This window comes from Schistocerca piceifrons, chromosome 3 (assembly GCF_021461385.2).
Source record: "Schistocerca piceifrons isolate TAMUIC-IGC-003096 chromosome 3, iqSchPice1.1, whole genome shotgun sequence".
In the NCBI taxonomy this organism is placed as follows: Eukaryota; Metazoa; Arthropoda; class Insecta; order Orthoptera; family Acrididae; genus Schistocerca; species Schistocerca piceifrons.
Genome location: NC_060140.1, coordinates 946,240,722 through 946,261,640, shown reverse-complemented (window position 1 = coordinate 946,261,640; position 20,919 = coordinate 946,240,722). Strand labels below are relative to the sequence as shown.

The 20,919-nt window shown below is 40.0% G+C and overlaps 1 protein-coding gene across 1 annotated transcript in view; it reads right to left on the bottom strand.

Moving 5' to 3' along the window:
- Positions 1-20,919, bottom strand: part of LOC124787677 — a 622,327-nt gene that overhangs the window by 54,535 nt on the left and 546,873 nt on the right. The gene's annotated exons all lie outside the window — the stretch shown is intronic.

The window sequence follows — 20,919 nt, the reverse complement described above, 5'->3', positions numbered from 1 at the left end:
GTATACTATAAACTTTTAGTCAAGTTGTGTCATACATTTATTTTCCTCCGAATTACATTACATACTTCTTCATTAGTTATATGGTCTACCCATCTTCAGCATTCTTCTGTCTCCCATTTTAAAACCTTCTATTCTCTTGTTGTCAGAACTGTTTATCGTTCGTGTTCCACTTCCGACCAAGGCTATGCTCCAGACAAATAGCTTCAGAAAAGACTTCCTATTGATCTAAGTTATATATGATGTTAACAAGTTTCTCATCTTCGGAGTTGCTTTCTTGTTATTGCCAGTTATTTTGCAGCCCAAATAGCGAAACTTATCTAATTTTAGCATTCCATTTTCTAATTAAAGTCCCCTGGCATTGCCTGAGTTAATTTGACTAAATTTCATTACCCTTGCTTCACTTTTATAGTGATACAGAATGTTATTATCGGTCCTGAATGTGAAATAATCTGGGCAAACTTAAGCAACAAAAATGGTTCAAAAGTGGTAATCAGATATTTTTATAAACCACCTGCTTCCGGAACAGTGGTGGTAGAGCACTTCAGAGAAAAGTTGGACAATATTGGGACTAAGTTACCTGGTCAGACTTCAATCTGCCAACTATACAGGGTGTTACAAAAAGGTACGGCCAAACTTTCAGGAAACATTCCTCACACAGAAAGAAAGAAAATATGTTATGTGGACATGTGTCCGGAAATGCTTACTTTCCATGTTAGAGCTCATTTTATTACTTCTCTTCAAATCACATTAATCATGGAATGGAAACACACAGCAACAGAACGTACCAGCGTGACTTCAAACACTTTGTTACAGGAAATGTTCAAAATGTCTTCCGTTAGCGAGGATACATGCATCCACCCTCCGTCGCATGGACTCCCTGATGCGCTGATGCAGCCCTGGAGAATGGCGTATTGTATCACAGCCGTCCACAACACGAGCACGAAGAGTCTCTACATTTGGTACCGGGGTTGCGTAGACAAGAGCTTTCAAATGCCCCCATAAATGAAAGTCAAGAGGGTTGAGATCAGGAGAGCATGGAGGCCATGGAATTGGTCCGCCTCTAACAATCCATCGGTTACCGAATCTGTTGTTGAGAAGCGTACAAACACTTCAACTGAAATGTGCAGGAGCTCCACCGTGCATGAACCACATGTTGTGTCGTACTTGTAAAGGCACGTGTTCTAGCAGCACAGGCAGAGTATCCCATGTGAAATCATGACAATGTGCTCCATTGAGTGTAGTTGGAAGAACATGGGGCCCGATGAAGACATCACCAACAATGCCTGCCCAAACGTTCACAGAAAATCTGTGTCGATGACATGATTGCACAACTGCGTGCGGATTCTCGTCAGGCCACACATGTTGATGTGAAAATTTACAATTTGATCATGTTGGAATGAAGCCTCATCCGTAAAGAGAACATTTGCACTGAAATGAGGATTGACACATTGTTGGATGAACCATTCACAGAAGTGTACCCGTGGAGGCCAATCAGCTGCTGATAGTGCCTCCACACGCTGTACATGGTACGGAAACAACTGGTTCTCCCGTAGCACTCTCCATACAGTGACGTGGTCAATGTTACCTTGTACAGCAGCAACTTCTCTGACGCTGACATTAGGGTTATTGTCAACTGCACAAAGAATTGCTTCGTCCATTGCAGCTGTCCTCGTCATTCTACGTCTTCCCCAGTCGCGAGTCATAGGCTGGAATGTTCCGTGCTCTCTAAGACGCCGATCAATTGCTTCAAACGTCTTCCTGTCGGGACACCTTCGTTCTGGAAATCTGCCTCAATACAAACGTACTGCGTCACGGCTATTGCCCCGTGCTAATCCATACATCAAATGGGCATCTGCCAACTCCGCATTTGTAAACATTGCACTGACTGCAAAAGCACGTTCGTGATGAACACTAACCTGTTGATGCTACGTACTGATGTGCTTGATGCTAGTGCTGTACAGCAATGAGTTGCATGTCAACACAAGCACCGAAGTCAATATTACTTTCCTTCAATTGGGCCAACTGGCGGTGAATCGAGGAAGTACAGTACATACTGATGAAACTAAAATGAGCTCTAACATGGAAATTAAGCATTTCCGGACACATGTCCACATAACATCTTTTTTTTACTTTGTGTGTGAGGAATGTTTCCTGAAAGTTTGGCCGTACCTTTTTGTAGCACCCTGTATAAAAAGATGATTCAAATGTGTTGATAAATGTTTGTGCATGAAAACAAATAATGTTTTTTGTATAACATGTGGAGGTAAATTACCATAAGCATTCTGAATGTCTAGTTTGAAAATTGCCTTGAGCATTTAGTTAGAGAACTATCAAACAGAAGCTGAACACAGCCAAAATGAGTGTACGGAGGGCAATGCAAAAAGGGTTCAATGAATTCAAAAGTAAAATTTTGCCAAGAGACTTGACTATAAATCCTAAGAAGTTTTGGTCTCATTATAAAGTTAGTAATTTACCCCCCCATAAACCATGGACCTTGCCGTAGGTGGGGAGGCTTGCGTGCCTCAACGATACAGATAGCCGTACTATAGTTGCAACCACAACGGAGGGGTATCTGTTGAGAGGCCAGACAAACGTGTGGTTCCTGAAGAGGGGCAGCAGCCTTTTCAGTAGTTGCAGGGGCAACAGTCTGGATGATTGACTGATCTGGCCTTTTAACACTAACCAAAACGGCCTTGCTGTGCTGGTACTGCGAACGGCTGAAAGCTAGGGGAAACTACAGCCGTAATTTTTCCGGAGGGCATGCAGCTTTACCGAAAGGTTAAATGATGATGGCGTCCTCTTGGGTAAAATATTCCAGAGGTAAAATAATCCACCATTCGGATCTCCAGGCGGGGACTACTCAAGAGGACGTCGTTATCAGGAGAAAGAAAGCTGGCGTTCTATGGATCGGAGCGTGGACTGTCAGAGCCCTTAATCAGGCAGGTAGGTTAGAAAATTTAAAAAGGGAAATGGACAGGTTAAAGTTAGATATAGTGAGAATTAGTGAAGTTTGGTGGCAGGAGGAACAAGACTTCTGGTCAGGTGAATACAGGGTTATAAATACAAAATCAAATAGGGGTAATGCAGGAGTAGGTTTAATAATGAATAAAAAAACAGGAGTGCGGGTAAGCTACTACAAACAGCAGAGTGCACATATTATAGTGGCCAAGATAGACACGAAGCCCACGCCTACTACAGTAGTACAAGTTTATATGCCAACTATCTCTGCAGATGACGAAGAAATTGAAGGAATGTATGATGAGATAGAAGAAATTATTCAGGTAGTGAAGGGAGACAAAAATTTAATAGTCATGGGTGACTGGAATTCGAGAGTACGAAAAGGGAGAGAAGGAAACATAGTGGGTGAATATGGATTGGGGGTAAGAAATGAAAGAGGAAGCCGACTGGTAGAATTCTGCACAGAGCATAACGTAATCCTAGCTAACACTTGGTTCAAGAATCATAAAAGAAGGTTGTATACGTGGAAGAATCCTGGAGATACTAATAGGTATCAGATAGATTATATAATGGTAAGACAGAGATTTAGGAACCGGGTTTTAAATTGTAAGACATTTCTGGGGGCAGATGTGGACTCTGACCACAATCTATTGGTTATGAACTGTAGATTAAAACTGAAGAAACTGCAAAAAGGTGGGAATCTAAGGAGATGGGACCTGGATAAACTGACTAAACCAGAGGTTGTACAGAGTTTCATGGAGAGCATAAGAGAAAAATTGACAGGAATTGGAGAAAGAAATACAGCAGAAGAAGAATGGATAGCTCTGAGGGATGAAGTAGTGAAGGCAGCAGAGCATCAAGTAGGTAAAAAGACGAGGGCTAGTAGAAATCCTTGGGTAACAGAAGAAATATTGAATTTGATTCATGAAAAGAGAAAATATAAAAATGCAGTAAATGAAGCAGGCAAAAAGGAATACAAACGTCTCAAAAATGGGATCTACAGGAAGTGCAAAACGGCTAAGCAGGGATGGCTAGAGGACAAATGTAAGGATGTAGAGGCTTATCTCACTAGGGGTAAGATAGATACTGCCTACAGGAAAATTAAAGAGACCTTTGGAGAAAAGAGAGCCACTTGTATGAATATCAAGAGCTCAGATGGAAACCCAGTTCTAAGCAAAGAAGGGAAAGCAGAAAGGTGGAAGGAGTATATAGAGGGTCTATACAAGGGCGATGTACTTGAGGACAATATTATGGAAATGGAAGAGGACATTGATGAAGATGAAATGGGAGATATAATACTGCGTGAAGAGTTTGACAGAGCACTGAAAGACCTGAGTCAAAACAAGGCCCCGGGAATAGACAACATTCCATTAGAACTACTGACAGCCTTGGGAGAGACAGTCCTGATGAAACTCTACCATCTGGTGAGCAAGATGTATGAAACAGGCGAAATACCCTCAGACGTCAAGAAGAATATAATAATTCCAATCCCAAGGAAAGCAGGTGTTGACAAATGTGAAAATTACCGAACTATCAGTTTAATAAGTCACGGCTGCAAAATACTAACGTGGATTCTTACAGACGAATGGAAAAACTAGTAGAAGCTGACCTTGGGGAAGATCAGTTTGGATTCCGTAGAAATGTTGGAACACGTGAGGCAATACTGACCCTACGACTTATCTTAGAAGCTCGATTAAGGAAAGGCAAACCTACGTTTCTAACATTTGTAGACTTAGAGAAAGCTTTTGACAATGTTGACTGGAATAAGCTCTTTCAAATTCTGAAGGTGGCAGGGGTAAAATACAGGGAGCGAAAGGCTATTTACAATTTGTACAGGAACCAGATGGCAGTTATAAGAGTCGTGGGACATGAAAGGGAAGCAGTGGTTGGGAAGGGAGTGAGACAGGGTTGTAGCCTCTCCCTGATGATGTTCAATCTGTATATTGAGCAAGCAGTAAAGGAAACAAAAGAAAAATTGGGAGTAGGTATTAAAATCCATGGAGGAGGAGGACAGTGTCTTGAAGGGAGGATATAAGATGAACATCAACAAAAGCAAAATGTGGATAATGTAATGTAGTCGAATTAAGTCGGTTGATGCTGAGGGCATTAGATTAGGAAATGAGACGCTTAAAGTAGTAAAGGAGTTTTGCTATTTGGGGAGCAAAATAACCGATGATGGTAGAAGTAGAGTGGATATAAAATGTAGACTGGGAATGGCAAGGAAAGCGTTTCTGAAGAAGAGAAATTTGTTAACATCGAGTATAGATTTAAGTGTCAGGAAGTTGTTTCCGAAAGTATTCGTATGGAGTGTAGCCGTGTATGGAAGTGAAACATGGACGATAAATAGTTTGGACAGGAAGAGAATAGAAACTTTCAAAATGTGGTGCTACAGAAGAATGCTGAAGATTAGATGGGTAGATCACATAACTAATGAGGAGGTATTGAATAGAATTGGGGACAAGAGGAGTTTGTGGTACAACTTGACGAGAAGAAGGGACTGGTTGGTAGAACATGTTCTGAGGCATCAAGGGATCACCAATTTAGTATTGGAGGGCAGCGTGGAGGGTAAAAATCATAGAGGGAGACCAAGAGATGAATACACTAAGCAGATTCAGAAGGATGTAGGTTGCAGTAGGGACTGGGAGATGAAGAAACTTGCACAGGATAGGGTGGCATGGAGAGCTGCATCAAACCAGTCTCAGGACTGAAGACCACAACAACAACAACAACAACAACAATTAACTTTCATTAGGGCACTCAGAATTCAAAAATACAATAAATTGATGTTAGTACTATGGTTCTCACCATGCAAAAGTTGTTGAGCGAATCAGTATATTTGTGAAAGGTGTCCCACACCAACAGAAAGTCTGACAGTTGCACTTTCTTGTAAAATGTGTTCCATTATCAGAAACTAATTAACTGAAGATATAATTAGCATTCAAGTTCATAAACAGCTCCATTTTACATCACATTTTTTGTCATAATCATTGTTGGATTCCAAACTTTGACTGCTTTTTCTTTACTCAAATGTTTCTGTACAAAATTACATACTACATTAATTAATTGATTTGCAAATTAATAATTTCATGTAATTCACTGTAATTGTAATACAAATAAAAAAACTTTCAATTTGAGGATGTAGCTGCAGCACATATGCAGCATAGCACAACTCCGATGTGGGTATATAAGCATCAACATGTAGGCAAGGGGTTAGTGGGGCATTCATATCTTTCACATGTATGTGCAGTAAGTGCAGAAATGTGAACTATGGCTATGTTATTACCAAATGCATCCAAAAAGGACCAACGTGAGCTGTTAATTCTTTTCTCGGCCACCGAAGGACAAATACCAACAGACATCCATCTGAGAATGAAGAATGTGTACGGGGCAGCACGTCTGTTGAAGACCATTGTTGTGGAATGATGAGCAAAGTTCCGTGCTGCTGCTCCTACCAATGCATGACCCTATATCGCAAATGTCATAATACAGAAGTTATGCCAACTCAAGTGGGAGACAATGTGATTATCAGGCCTTTGGTGCCTTAAAAAAGGGCTTAAAGGGTCAATGATTACCACTGGATGAGAATGTGCAGTAGGCACTTACGGACTCCTTCATGCAGCAGGACACAGTGCTTTAGCAAATGAATAACTTTTGAATAACTTTCAAGCTCATGCATCGGTGAGATGTTTGATCAATTCACGATGATTTTACCTGACTGCCATACCGATTCTGGACTGTACAGCCTTTGAACAGAAACTTTTTGATTGCCCCTTATACATGTTAACAAGGGTAAACAAGGGGATCCACATCACGAAGGAATAATAGGGTACTTTTACTTTTTTTTAAATTTCTAACCCGCAACATTTTCTATAATCCAAAATTCTCTTGGTTCCTGTAGTAAAAAAAATCCAGCTGAGCCAATTTCCAAAGCATAATGTAAGTTTATTCATATGCCCACCATCAAGCATTCAAAATCTGTAGTTTGCAGTTAGAAAGCTCACAAATAATACCTCTGTCTGGTGCGCCCCGTGTTGACCAGTGACACTACTTTGCACTGCTTTGCCCATTCTGCACGCAAAAATATATTCAAAACTCAAGAACTTTTTAATGTTTAAAGACTTTCACATTTCAGTAACCTAAATTACTGAACATTTTAACTGAGCTATGTTGTGATTAACAAATGGTGGGGAACGTCATTGTGATCGAAACAAATGATTATTGAACACGGGCATCCTCATAATGGACTGGATTAGTCAGATTACCTCATTGTGTTTCCCTTTGATAAACTGTTACTGTACTGATTGTGAACTGAGATGTTTTCGAATATATGTGAACTGTTTTGTGTCCAAATGAGGGTAGTGAACTTTGCCACTGAACTACTGATACGTGATGGTAGGTTCTAATCTGTTTACAGGTGTTAATATATTTTTTATAGTGTTGTATAGAAGGTTGTATACACGGAAGAAGCCTGGAGATACTGAAAGGTTTCAGATAGATTATATAATGGTAAGACAGAGACTTAGGAACCAGGTTTTAAATTTTAAGAGATTTCCAGGGGCAGATGTGGACTGACCACAATCTATTAGTTATGAACTGTAGATTAAAACTGAAGAAACTGCAAAAAGGTGGGAATTTAAGGAGATGGGACCTGGATAAACTGACTAAACCAGAGGTTGTACAGAGTTTCAGGGAGAGCACAAGGGAACAATTGACAGGAATGGGAGAAATAAATACAGTAGAAGAAGAAGGGGTAGCTCTGAGGGATGAAGTAGTGAAGGCAGCAGAGCATCAAGTAGGTAAAAAGACGAGGGCTAGTAGAAATCCTTGGGTAACAGAAGAAATATTGAATTTGATTGATGAAAGGAGAAAATATAAAAATGCAGTAAATGAAGCAGGCAAAAAGGAATACAAACGTCTCAAAAATGGGATCGACAGGAAGTACAAAATGGCTAAGCAGGGCTGGCTAGAGGACAAATGTAAAGATGTAGAGGCTGATCTCACTGGGGGTAAGATAGATACCGCCTACAGGAAAATAAGAGAGACCTTTGGAGAAAAGAGAACCACTTGTATGAATATTAAGAGCTCAGATGGAAACCCAGTTCTAAGCAAAGAAGGGAAAGCAGAAAGGTGGAAGGAGTATATTGAGGGTCTATACAAGGGCGATGTACTTGAGGACAATATTATGGAAATGGAAGAGGACGTAGATGAAGATGAAATGGGAGAAATGATTCTGCGTGAAAAATTTGACAGAGTACTGAAAGACATGAATCGAAACAAGGCCCTGGGAGTAGACAACATTCCCTTAGAACTACTGACAGCCTTGGGAGAGCCAGTCCTGACAAAACTCTACCATCTGGTGAGCAAGATGTATGAGACAGGCGAAATACCCTCAGACTTCAAGAAGAATATAATAATTCCAATCCCAAAGAAATCAGATGTTGACAGATGTGAAAATTACCGAACTATCAGTTTAATAAGTCACTGCTGCAAAATACTAACGCGAATTCTTTATAGACGAATGGAAAAACTAGTAGAAGCCGACCCCGGAGAAGATCAGTTTGGATTCCGTAAAAATACTGGAACACGTGAGGCAATACTGACCCTACAACTTAGAAGCTAGATTAAGGAAAGGCAAATCTACGTTTCTAGCTATTTACAATTTGTACAGAAACCAGATGGCAGTTATAAGAGTCGAGGGGCATGAAAGGGAAGCAGTGGTTGGGAAGGGAGTGAGACAGGGTTGTAGCCTATTCCCGGTGTTATTCACTCTGTATATTGACAAGCAGTGAAGGAAACAAAAGAAAAATTCAGAGTAGGAATTAAAATTGATGGAGAAGAAATAAAAACTTTGAGGTTCGCCGATGACATTGTAATTCTGTCAGAGACAGCAAAGGACTTGGAAGAGCAATTGAACAGAATGGATAGTGTCTTGATAGGAGGGTATAAGATGAACATCAACAAAATCATAATGAGGATAATGGAATGTAGGCGAATTACGTCAGGTGATGCTGAGGGATCTAGATTAGGAAATGAGACACTTAAAGTAGTAAAGGAGTTTTGCTATTTGGGGAGCAAAATAACTGATGATGGTCGAAGTACAGAGGATATAAAATGTAGACTGGCAAGGGCAAGGAAAGTGTTTCTGAAGAAGAGAAATTTGTTAACATCGAGTACAGATTTAAGTGTCAGGAAGTCGTTTCTGAAAGTATTTGTATGGAGTGTAGCCATGTATGGATGTGAAACATGGACGATAAATAGTTTAGACAAGAAGAGAATAGGAGCTTTCGAAATGTGGTGCTACAGAAGAATGCTGAAGATTAGATGGGTAGATCACATAACTAATGAGGAGATATTGAATAGGATTGGGGAGAAGAGAAGTTTGTGGCACAACTTGACTAGAAGAAGGGATCGGTTGGTAGGTCATGTTCTGAGGCATCAAGGGATCACCAATTTAGTACTGGAGGGCAGCGTGAAGGGTAAAAATCGTAGAGGGAGACCACGAGATGAATACACTAAACAGATTCAGAAGGATGTAGGTTGCAGTAGGTACTGGGAGATGAAGAAGCTTGCACAGTATAGAGTAGCATGGAGAGCTGTATCAAACCAGTCTCAGGACTGAAGACCACAACAACAACAACAACAACAACAACAGTGTTTCTGCAGTTCAAGTTATGGCATCATGTACATTCTTGAGCTAACAATATCACACGGTCATTTAGACTTACAGCTTTGAGATGACCAAGAGTTTGTGCTAGCAAGGAAGGACAGTGAGAATCGTACCAGTATCACTACATCAGATGCCGTATCAGGTGAGGCACAGTCCCATTCCAGTACAATTAGAACTCCTACATACACGAGAGGACTGATATCCTGGAACAAATAAAAAGAACTCAAGTAGTTCAAGACAGTGAACTATCAATTTACAGTGATGAAATGACTAAATAGAACAGTGCCCAGGAAGTGAGTGGGACATTGTGAATTATGCTGGGTTAAATATGAAATTAAGCAGACACCATTACGGAGAGGACTTCGACCATTTAATGAACAGGAGAACAAGTTCAACTGACATCATCATCAACATCATTTTGAGCTGCAGCCAAGCAGCACAGAGCTCAGTTGTTAGCAAACCATAAACAGACAGGGGCTATGAGCTACAACAGCAACAGATTTCAGCAGCAGGAGCGAATGGTGTTGGATTGACCTGGAGATAAAGTGTTTTGTCAGTGAATGTAATTAACTAAAATGAGCAGTGATGAGAGAAAAGACAGTGTTTGAGAGTGAGGGCCAAACAGTAAGGTACCTGATGGTATTGTATCGGAAGATGGAGAGGAGGAACTAAAATTTGCAAATAAACAAAGTAGTTGTTAAAAGTGAACTTTAAGATGGTAGAGGAAACCTCTTTTAATGATGAGGCTACTGCTAGCCAAATATTAAATGAAATGTCAAGGCCTTCACCCACTGATTACTGTAATGTGCAAGAGGACGAGGACAAGGATGCCCATACCTGGACGCGAGGGGGGATGCATCCCCCTAGCACTCAGAAAAAAGAAAAAAAAATTGTAATCAGGTGTGTTTCTTTCAAGAAAATTATTTAAAAGCCAGTATTATCCACATTATTAACAGAGTCAGAACTGGAAGTTTTTACAGCTACTACTTACAAGTTGCCATTTGTCTTGCAAAACGTTAAAAATACCCCATACTCCCAGCTCTAGCCACCCTCCCCCATCCTCCTCCCACTAAAAATCATTGTATGGGCACCCTTGGATGAGGACCATGCTGAATCAATAAACTGGTTAATGCTGGACAGGAACTGCATGAAAAAAGTCAAGAGATACAAGATCAGTTTGCAGCTGAAAACATTAAACAACTGTTGGCAATAGTAGCCAACATATATAAAAGTAATAGGGATATCAAAAAAAAGACATTGGCAGTTTAAAATTAAGGCTGAGAAATGATATTGATAATTTAGAATCAAACCTGGACAAAAAATTAGAGTTTATGAAAGTTTGCTTTGAAAATAAGTTATAGAAAGAGGTACAGAAACATCTCAAAATTAAGATGGAGTAGAGACTGAAGTTAATAAAGATAGTTTATTTATTACCATATTTACTCGAATCTAAGCCGCACTTTTTTTCCAGTTTTTGTAATCCATAAAACCGCCTGTGGCTTAGAATCGAGTGCAAAGCAAGCGGAAGTTCTGAAAAATGTTGGTAGGTGCCGCCACAACTAACTTCTGCTGTCGAATATATGTAGCGCTACACAGGCATGCTTTGTAGACACAAAGATAAATACTGGCACCAAATCCTCTGCGTCAGTAAATAAATTTAAAAAAAAAAAGGTGGAAGACGAGCTTTTTTTCTCCGGCCCGCATTTCGACCACTGCGTTTTCATACATTATCCAACGAAGTAAATACAAATTCTGTATTGTTCATCTTCGAATGTAGCAGCATTTCAATGTACTACGAAAATCCGACTGGCAAGACTGTTTGCAATGTTTGTCAATATGGCCAACTCTACGTTCTGAATTTTTTCCTACCTGTGAGAAGAGAGGGTTGCTAATAGGAACTTCTATGAATTGTGAATCACATGCAGTATTCTCTTCACCATAAGGATAATACAAATATAAACATTTTGCCATGTATTGTTTCATGTTTGCTGCTATCTCATTTAAATCCTGTATGCCTAATAAACTACGAAACTAGAATGAGACAACAGCAAACACGGAAGAATATACATATCATGTCATGTTTATATTCGTATTATTGTTATGCCTAATAGTGATACAGTCAGAAATGAAGCACAGCAATTGACTAGATTTTTAAATCTAAGATGACTAATTTCTGTGCAGAATGTAATGTACTAAAGAGGCACCTGCAAAGATTTTCAAACGGAGAAAAATTTTCGCTAAACTCTTGTTCAGAACATCTTCTATCATACGCAGTGTATTATTTGGTTCTTGTTGTTCATTATCAAAGAAAGCAGCAGTGTAAGTAACAACAAATAGCAGTCTCTTGTCATTGTTTCGCTAATGAGACAATTCCCCTCTTCTTATTTTTATTGTAAGTGCGCTCAAAATCAAGCCATGCCGCGAGCGGTGCCAGTCCATAGACACGCACTATCAGAATGCGACAAACAATGCATGACACAGTACAGTAATGCATTTTCAGCTTAGAGTGATGTTAACACCTATAACAAAGAAAACGGCGCTTATCAGATCAAAGAAAAATAAGCAATCAATTCAAACCAGATGAAGCACGTGAAAAAGGAAGGGTACCCGTATAAATAGGGATGGAGCGCCTGACGCATAGCAATGTCTACCTGGTAAAGCTTAACTGCTACGGTTACGATTCGAACCAAACTACTGTAGCTGTATCATCATTCATTCAACCTAAATTGTGTTTCATATTACAATGGACCAACTTTGTTTCGATTTGGAGATGCGGCCTAAAACTTTTCTCTCCCCTTGAATTTCGAGTTTCAAATTTCAGGTGCGGCTTAGATTCGAGTAAATATGGTAAGGTCTGTCTTCATCAAGACAGACCTTGACAAAGTGCCACAACATGATTGCGTACTCATTTACAGACTTTATGTCTTAAATTGATAAGATAGAATTAGAAAAAAAAGTGAAACAAGGATGAATGCTGTTTCTGACTGCAGCACAAAAAATAAAACATTTTTAAAAAGTCTGCAGTGACAACAGGGAAGAGCTTGGGAATCAAAATGAACTCATCGAAACAGATCTGGATAGTACAGTAGGAACAATAGGAAAAGAGCTAGAAAATAAATGCATGGTAAAAAGAAAATGAAACAGGTCAATGAGAATGCAGAATCTAAATTTTTAGAAGTTGAAAACTAAGTTGGTAAAGTTCAGAGTACAAATCATTTTGTATGTACTGATTCATATATATCAGTTTTGAACACTGTGGTAACATTCATCCATTTGATTTCACCAGTGTTTAATGATTTGCCCAGTAATTGGACTGATAAAGAAAAAATGTCTGTTTGTAAGAAGTTATTTGAAGTCAGGTGCTTATGGATCAGCAGCCAACATTGCAGAGCCATGTAATTCCTGGAAAGGGTTTAAAAAGTTATTTATGGAAGAGTATTGGTCTAAGGACACGTTGCAAAGACTCTTAAGTGAATTTTAGGATGGTGAGAGGTATGGGTCAAGGAGAAATACTAGTAAGGGATTTTTTTCAGTATTCGATTAATGAACTGAAGTATCAGCACAAAAAATTGAGTAACGAATCCATAATCATGGATTAGAAAAAAAATTTCTCCAGCAGGTTAGAGAGTTGATTTTTTGAACTATATGGTAAAAGAAGAACAAATAAAACTCTCACCCAAGGGTAGTGGAAGGAATTTTGAAACTAGGAGCAAACTAATAGGAGGTTACAATCTGAACAGTGAGTAGAGTGGGTTCTGGAAGGAGCAAATGAAGTCCTCTAAACAACCAGGTGGCAAATGGTCCAAATGGGAACTGAACTGATAGGAGAAATTCCAGTGACAGAGGTAAGGGAGTGGCAACTATAGGCTCAAAACGGATAATTGAAATTTGTCTGGTTGGAGCTCACACTTGGGCAAGAAACAGAAACTAGCCGCCAGTGAATGGAAAACAAACCAACAATGAGTAACACTCATGTAGGTAGAGGAACCACGTCTAGTAATAAACAGATCTGTTTCCACTGTAGGGGATCTAATTAAATTAGAAGAAGTCAATCAACAGAAGCAAACAGATGAAACAAAAACGTGTTTGATGTTGAGTGTAAGACATATTATCAAAAAGGGTATCAGGATACTATGAAAAAAATGTAATCCACAGCAGTAGACAAGGGAAACGGCCAAGTCTTATGAGTTCAAAACATAACAAAGGGAAACTTACGAGACAGGAGGTGCTGATAGCCTATGTGCGACAACAGCCAGATCTTGGAGGGAGGTTACATAAAACATCTGAGGCTCCTACACACACTGGGAAAACACCGACCAGAGGTGTCAGGGAGGTGATGGTCATGTATAGGCAATAACACTAGAAGCTGTAAAAACAAGAGTGATGTAACTGCATACAAGGACAAGGAGCAAGGATAAGAGAGGGATAAGAGGAGAGAGTCTTTGAAAGCGGCACCTATACATCATGAAAGCCTACAGCAGACACGAGACATAACTTAACGACAGACACCTACCTCCCTCCCTCTACTCAGCCTCCAAAAAACAGTACACAAGTAGAGCCAATAAGATGGACAGGGCCCTTCGACAACATGCCATGTTGTGCACTGGGAGGGGTGAAGGGGAAAACTGAATAAAATTCTGAAGCAGGAGACACAGGTCTATTGCAGTCAGAGTAAGAAGTTGGCAATAGTATCTGCAGAGGCAGCCAAAGAGAGTGACCATGCAGGGCTAAGAAGAGTTATCTGCAGCAGACGCATTGCAGCTGAAGGACTACTAATCTTTAAGCTAGGGACTTCTGCATGCCATGTCATGGGATCAGGGTCAGTTAGTACTGACAATTCCAGTTTAAGCAGACAGAATGGTGCTAGTCAGTCATTCTCACTGTGTAGAGACTTGGTCTTTTCATGGGTACAATTCCTTTACAGAAAGTATATCACAGAGTCAAAGTTGTAAAACACTCATACTGTTTGTCATTTCATTACCTATTTGAAGCCTTACCTTTTGTAATAAGGGAATTTTTAACAACATAGTCAGGTCTACACTCGATCTCACTTAGACCAACTCATATTTCCCTTCTTTCCGAACCCTGTCGCCAAATCTCAACCGACATTCATATTTGCTTTGCGACACAACTGTGGAAACCAAAGCAATTTAAGTGTCTTTCTTTGTGGTTGAATACTGAGAATAAAAAACAACTGATCAGCCGAGCATTTGAGTTTAGTGGCAGTCAAAGAAGTAGTGAAGAATTTAATAGTAATGAAGAGAGAGAAAAGCATCTGAATTTGTCTACGGCAGTGAAGGCAATATTATAAGAAAAGAGAGAATAAATGTTGTATGTAAATAGAGCAATAATGAGGAAGAGTTAGGGACTTGTGGAGAGGTAAGTAGTAAAGAGTGTCACGCTACCTGCCACGGTGATCAGGATGACAACTTTTCCACAAAAAGAATTAATGAGTTGTTGCATGAAGGTGACACAATAATAACTAGTAATGAGGTATGACATCCTGTGACTGTGGCTAATTACCCTCATAGCACCTATTAATGTCTGTTGGATGGTGAAAATGAATTAAATGGAGTACCAGAAGTATTCTTTGAGTTTATTAAAAATAATGATGGGATTGTAGTTACGCATGTGTCAGGGATAAGAATTGTGGGTGTCACTGGGGAAGTTTCTAAGAGCATCAAACCAAAACTTCCTTACAATACCTCCTCTCCGCCCATAAAATTCTCCTGCTTTGCAATTCCAAATTTGTATGTCCCATTTCCCAGACAAACTCTTGGCATCCAGGAACTAAAACAACATGCACAATGCTGCCTCAAAAACTCTTCACCCTATTCACCTTCTTAATCTCACCTTGGATTACCACTACTCACTACCTCTACAAGAGCCCCCTTACCCTCACCACTTCCTGCACTTCTATTGTGCCCTTCAGTTAGATAATCTCTGCTCTCGTGGACCAACACCTTCAGCCTATTATCCGTAATCTTCCTGCCTACATAAACAGACACCAATGTTTTCTCTGCTGACTCTCCACAGTTCCTGTTCCTTTACTACCTGGTTCCCTGCTCGTCACTGTCAATGTCACCTATCTCTACAATGATATCCCTAAAGCCCAAGTCCTTACCGCTATTGAAACAATGTGTCGCAATGACAGACTGACTCCAAACCTACAAAACCTCCTCCTTGATCACCACGACAAATTATAACCTCACTCACAATGACATCTCTTTTGAGGGCATCACCTACAATCAAATGTGAGGTAGAGCAATAGGCACCTGCATGACACCATCCTATGCCAATCTGTACATAGGGCATTTAGAGGAATCCTTCCTAACCACTCAAAATCCCAAACCCTTCACCTGGTTCACATGCACTAACAACATCTTTGTCATCTGGAATGAGGGTGAGGACACCCTATCCACTGTTATGGTACTTTAATTACGTAACCATTATGGCACCTCAACTCAACCGCTCGATACCAGCAATATTCGACTGTGTTTCTGTAAAATAGTTAACATATTTCTGTGACAACATTCAGATTTGATTTCATTAATGTAGAGGTACTTTGATACATCAATATGTGTATATTGCAATGATATTATTCTTATGTGTATTCTTCCTTTTGTCATTATGATCATTGACATACTTGTAACTCTGATTTTTGGGCACATAAGCAGTTATTGGAGAGTCAAGCTTTGGTCATCAAGTTAAAAAGACGCAAACTGTATCAGTTTATGAAATGTGAACTTAAATAGTGAAGAAGATATTTTCAAGTATGTTTTACATCGCCATTGTCCTAACTTGCAAAAGTTTAATCTTCAAGAATGGTTTATGAAACACATCTATAAAACTTTTGAATATCGCAGAATAACACTTAGGCCTCTTTGCATCCGAGCTTGGAATCATCACTACCTAGATTTTCAACGATTGAGCCATGAGTTCACAACGAGACCAACGTGGGAAACACGAAAAGATGAGTACCTAGTTTTTCCATTATTTCAAGAAATGACTTTATTAACTGTGCTCTAATGACACCTGCCACATAATATAACTTTGTTGTTGCCCAAAAATGTAATATTTAGCAGCGTGAGCAACACTACAATCATAATTAATTTTTGACCATTGTTGTGGTATGGTTGTTAGACCACGTTCCTCCAGAACCTCGACGCCTTCTCCCCAATTTGCTTCACCTCACCTTCCTGAATCCAGCAAGCCACCTTCCTCAATGCTGACGTCCACCTCAACAATGGCTGCATCAGTACCTCCATTCAGATCAAACCTACCAACCACCAACAATACCTCCACTTCGATAGCCATCACCCCTTCCATACAAAGAAGTCTCTTACACACAGCCTAGCCACTGTGTCACATCTGTAGTGATGAAAAGTCCCACTCCAAATACGCTAAAGGTCTCTCGTTGAAGCCTTCACAAGCTGAAATCATCCTCCCAACCATGTCTGGAAACAGATTTCCTGTGCCTTATATCTCCAATGATCTAATACCTCCCACAGTACCACTGGGGAGCAGTCCCATCATGACTCAGTACTAAGCCTACATAGGACTAGAGCAAGTGAATTACATTTTCTGCCAGGGCTATCACTACCTCTCATCATGCCCTGAAATGAGTAATATTCTACCCACTATCCTTCCCATAGCAGTATTCTACCACCCACTGAACCTACACAATATATTAGCCCATCCCTAATCCCCACTCCTTGCCTCATGGCTCATGTCCCCATACATCCTCCCACCAGCACATATGCCGGTCCAGTCACAAGCATCACCTATCCCATCAAAGGCAAGGCTCTCTGCGAAACCAGTATGTGATCTACAAGCTAAGTTGCAACCACTGTGTTCCATGGACATGACAACCCGCTAGTTGTCTGCCCACATGAATGGCCACCTACAAACTGTAATGAAGAACCAGCTGAAACACCCAGTTGCTAAACATGCTGCTCAATCAATGTTCATCACATTAATGAATGCTTCACACCCTGTGCCGTCTGGATCCTTCCTACCAACACTAGCTTTTCTGAACTGCACATGTGGTAAGTCTCCCTACAACATAACATTCATTATAGGGTGTAGAAAAATTTCCACTACCAGTCACAATGAAAGATTATTTATTCATCACACAACCGGTTTCGGGCTTGTGCCCATCCTCAGGTGTTTATACATTTATATAAATCTTTATATTGCTGGAGATCACTGTAACAATATCAGAGAAGGAAAGTTGCTACTCACCATATAGCGGAGATGCTGAGTCGCAATACGCACAACAAAAAGATTCACGCAATTATAACTTTCTGCCATTAAGGCCTTTGTCAGCAGTAGACACACATACATACACACAATCACTCATGCAAACACAACTTGCGTTTGCATGAGTGTGTGTGTGTGTGTGTGTGTATGTGTATCTACTGCAGACGAAGGCCTTAATGGCCAAAAACTATAATTGTGTGAATCTTTTTGTTGTGCCTATCAGGACTCAGCATCTCTGCTATATGGTGAGTAGCAACTTTCCTTCCCTGGTATTGTTACATTCTATCCTGGATTTTCCATCGGAGATCACTGTACAAATACAAAAAAAAATTATTTGCTGATGACTAAACAGATACAAGTGGAACAATTGTAAGTGTCAAAGCAGCATTTGTTGAAAATCTCTCTGTATTTACATAAAGATGAAGCATCATTATTATAATTATGCTGTGGTGACAGTTTTTCCACTTAGTTGCACTTTTGTTATAATTTTCAAGTCCATATTTCAGTTTTATAAAGTTTAGCTGCATATTTCACTATTACAATGTGCACTCGTGAAATACACTATGTTTACTTACGAACATGTAGGCTATGGTCCAAAAACTTAGATGCAGGAGGTGTAAAGATGTTGCTCATACAGAAACATGTAGGTTACGGTCAAAGAACTTAGCCATAGGAAGTGCAAGGATGTTGCAATAGATAGAAACACGGTATCTTATAGTGAAACTCCTTCCAGTTCGACTATGTAGAACTGTGGGCAAATGCCACATAAAAGTTTGTAAATATCTGATTTGTTGTGGATGTGGTTATTTGTCTTACTATTGTGGATGATGTGCTGTTGTAGCTGAAAGAAATTTGAACACCAGTTTTCAGCACTAACAACAAGCTACAACAGCACATCATCCTAACAGTAAGACAAATAACCAATGCCACCACAAATCAGGTATTTACAAACTTTTATGTGACAACTGTCACCACAACATAATTATAATAATGATGCTTCATCTCTATGTAAGTACAGAGATATTTTCAACAAATGCTGCTTTGCCACTTACTTGTTCCACTTCTATCTGTTTAGCCACCAGCAAATAATTTTTTGTATTTATACAGTGATCTCCAGCAATATAAACATGCATATGGACATACAAACACCTGAGGATGAGCACGAGCTTGAAGCCGGTCATGTGACGAATAAATAATCTTTTATTGTGACTGGTAGCGGAAATTTTTCTACACCCTATAAAGGAACAGTTACGGAGTTCAACAGCACCCACTATGGATAAAATTCATTTAACATTCGTTCTTGTAACGCCCCCCCCCCCCCCCTTGACTTCAACCTTCACTAGTCCCTGTCCTCCATCCCTTCCCTACTCCCATTCGAACACCATGCATGCCTTCTGTTTGTATTTAACCAATGCACCCTTCTCTACATCTCCCTTCTCTTCTTGCCCCTCCCCAGCACAACCTCACGACTCTGCACCTAGCAGCCCTATCCTCTCCCCATTATGGTCCTGCTTGCTCCCGCAGCAGCACATCATCTCCTCCACCCTACCCAGCTATCCCTCCCCCTCCCCACCCCATACCACCTCCTTAGCCCACACCTACCCTGGGTTACTGCTCATTTCAGATACAGGTGCAGCCCATTGATGGGCTGATCAGGCTGTGTGTGTGTGTGTGTGTGTGTGTGTGTGTGTGTGTGTGTGTGTGTTTTTATCTTCTGAAGAAGGATTTTTCTTGTCTGAATGCTAAAAATTTAGCAGTCTTTTCAATGTGTCTATCTGCAACTCAGTGCCACCCCTATGTGGTGAGTAGCATCTATCATTTTCATATTGTTGCTATTCCACCATGGACTTTCCATTGTTTGAAGAACAAGTACACGTACATATAAATGAGAGAGCAGAAAATATTGAAGCCATAACATATGATCAAAAGAGTGACTTAAAGGAAGTGTTGATGCAGAACAGCGAGGTACTTTCAGATATGCCTCTATCAGGAAAAGATTCTGATTGTAGGTCAAAGTTTAAAGAATATGAAGCATTGTTTCACAAACCCTTTATTATTCCATTTTCGAAGAAATAAGTTGTTAGAAAAGAAATAGAGAAGATGCTTCAATAGGCAATAATTACGCAATCTAACATCAGATGTAATAATTCTTTGATATGGTTAAAAAAAGCAAATTAAATTAAATAGTTTTTGGAGAAAGTGACCAATCAGCCAATATTGATGAAATTTTACTACTCCAGGAGTCTGGTTTAAACTTTGGTCTTGCAATGGTCTACCAAATTGTTCTCGCAATGTCATATACCCTAACTCATCATATATCCTAACTCATCTTCATCCACATCCTTGTCCCTTCCTGTAATTGCCTTCAAGTACATTTCCCTTGTGTAGCCCTTCTATTGATTCCTTCCTCCCTTCAGCTTTCACTTCTCTGCCTAGTACGGGCTTGCCTTTTGCGTGTGTTGGGGCTTACGGGCGCTCAATGTCAAGGTCATCAGCGCCCTCTTGTCTTCTGAGCTCTTAATATTTGTGTAATTGCTTCTGTTTTTTCCAAAGGTTTCCTATAGGTGGAGTATATCCTTCCCTATAATCTGATCCACCAACGATGGCGGTTTGTGCAGCTTGAGACACGGATGGGGATTGCACCGTTGCTAGTTACAGGCAACAGTACATTCATGTGCTCTATGCTTTAAGAAAGTGTGTATACTGCAAATTAAGTCTCTTGCTTTCTTGTGCAGAATTTGTCCCTTACCATCACCATCAGCCGAGGCAACTCACAACAAATGGAACAAAAATTCACTAAATAACTCAATATGATAATGTTTAATGCTTGCACTGGCTGCAAGATTCACAGCAGAGTGCTGAGAAACTAATGAATGCTTATTGGTTGTTGGAGAAATTGTGACGTAGATGCTCAGAAGAAGCCTAAACTTGACCGCCACCTGACTTCAACTAAAATTATGCATGCTTCTACTTCCTTGTATTTCTTGTCTAGCATTCCTGCTTCACCATTTTGCAGTTTCTGTCAGTCTCAT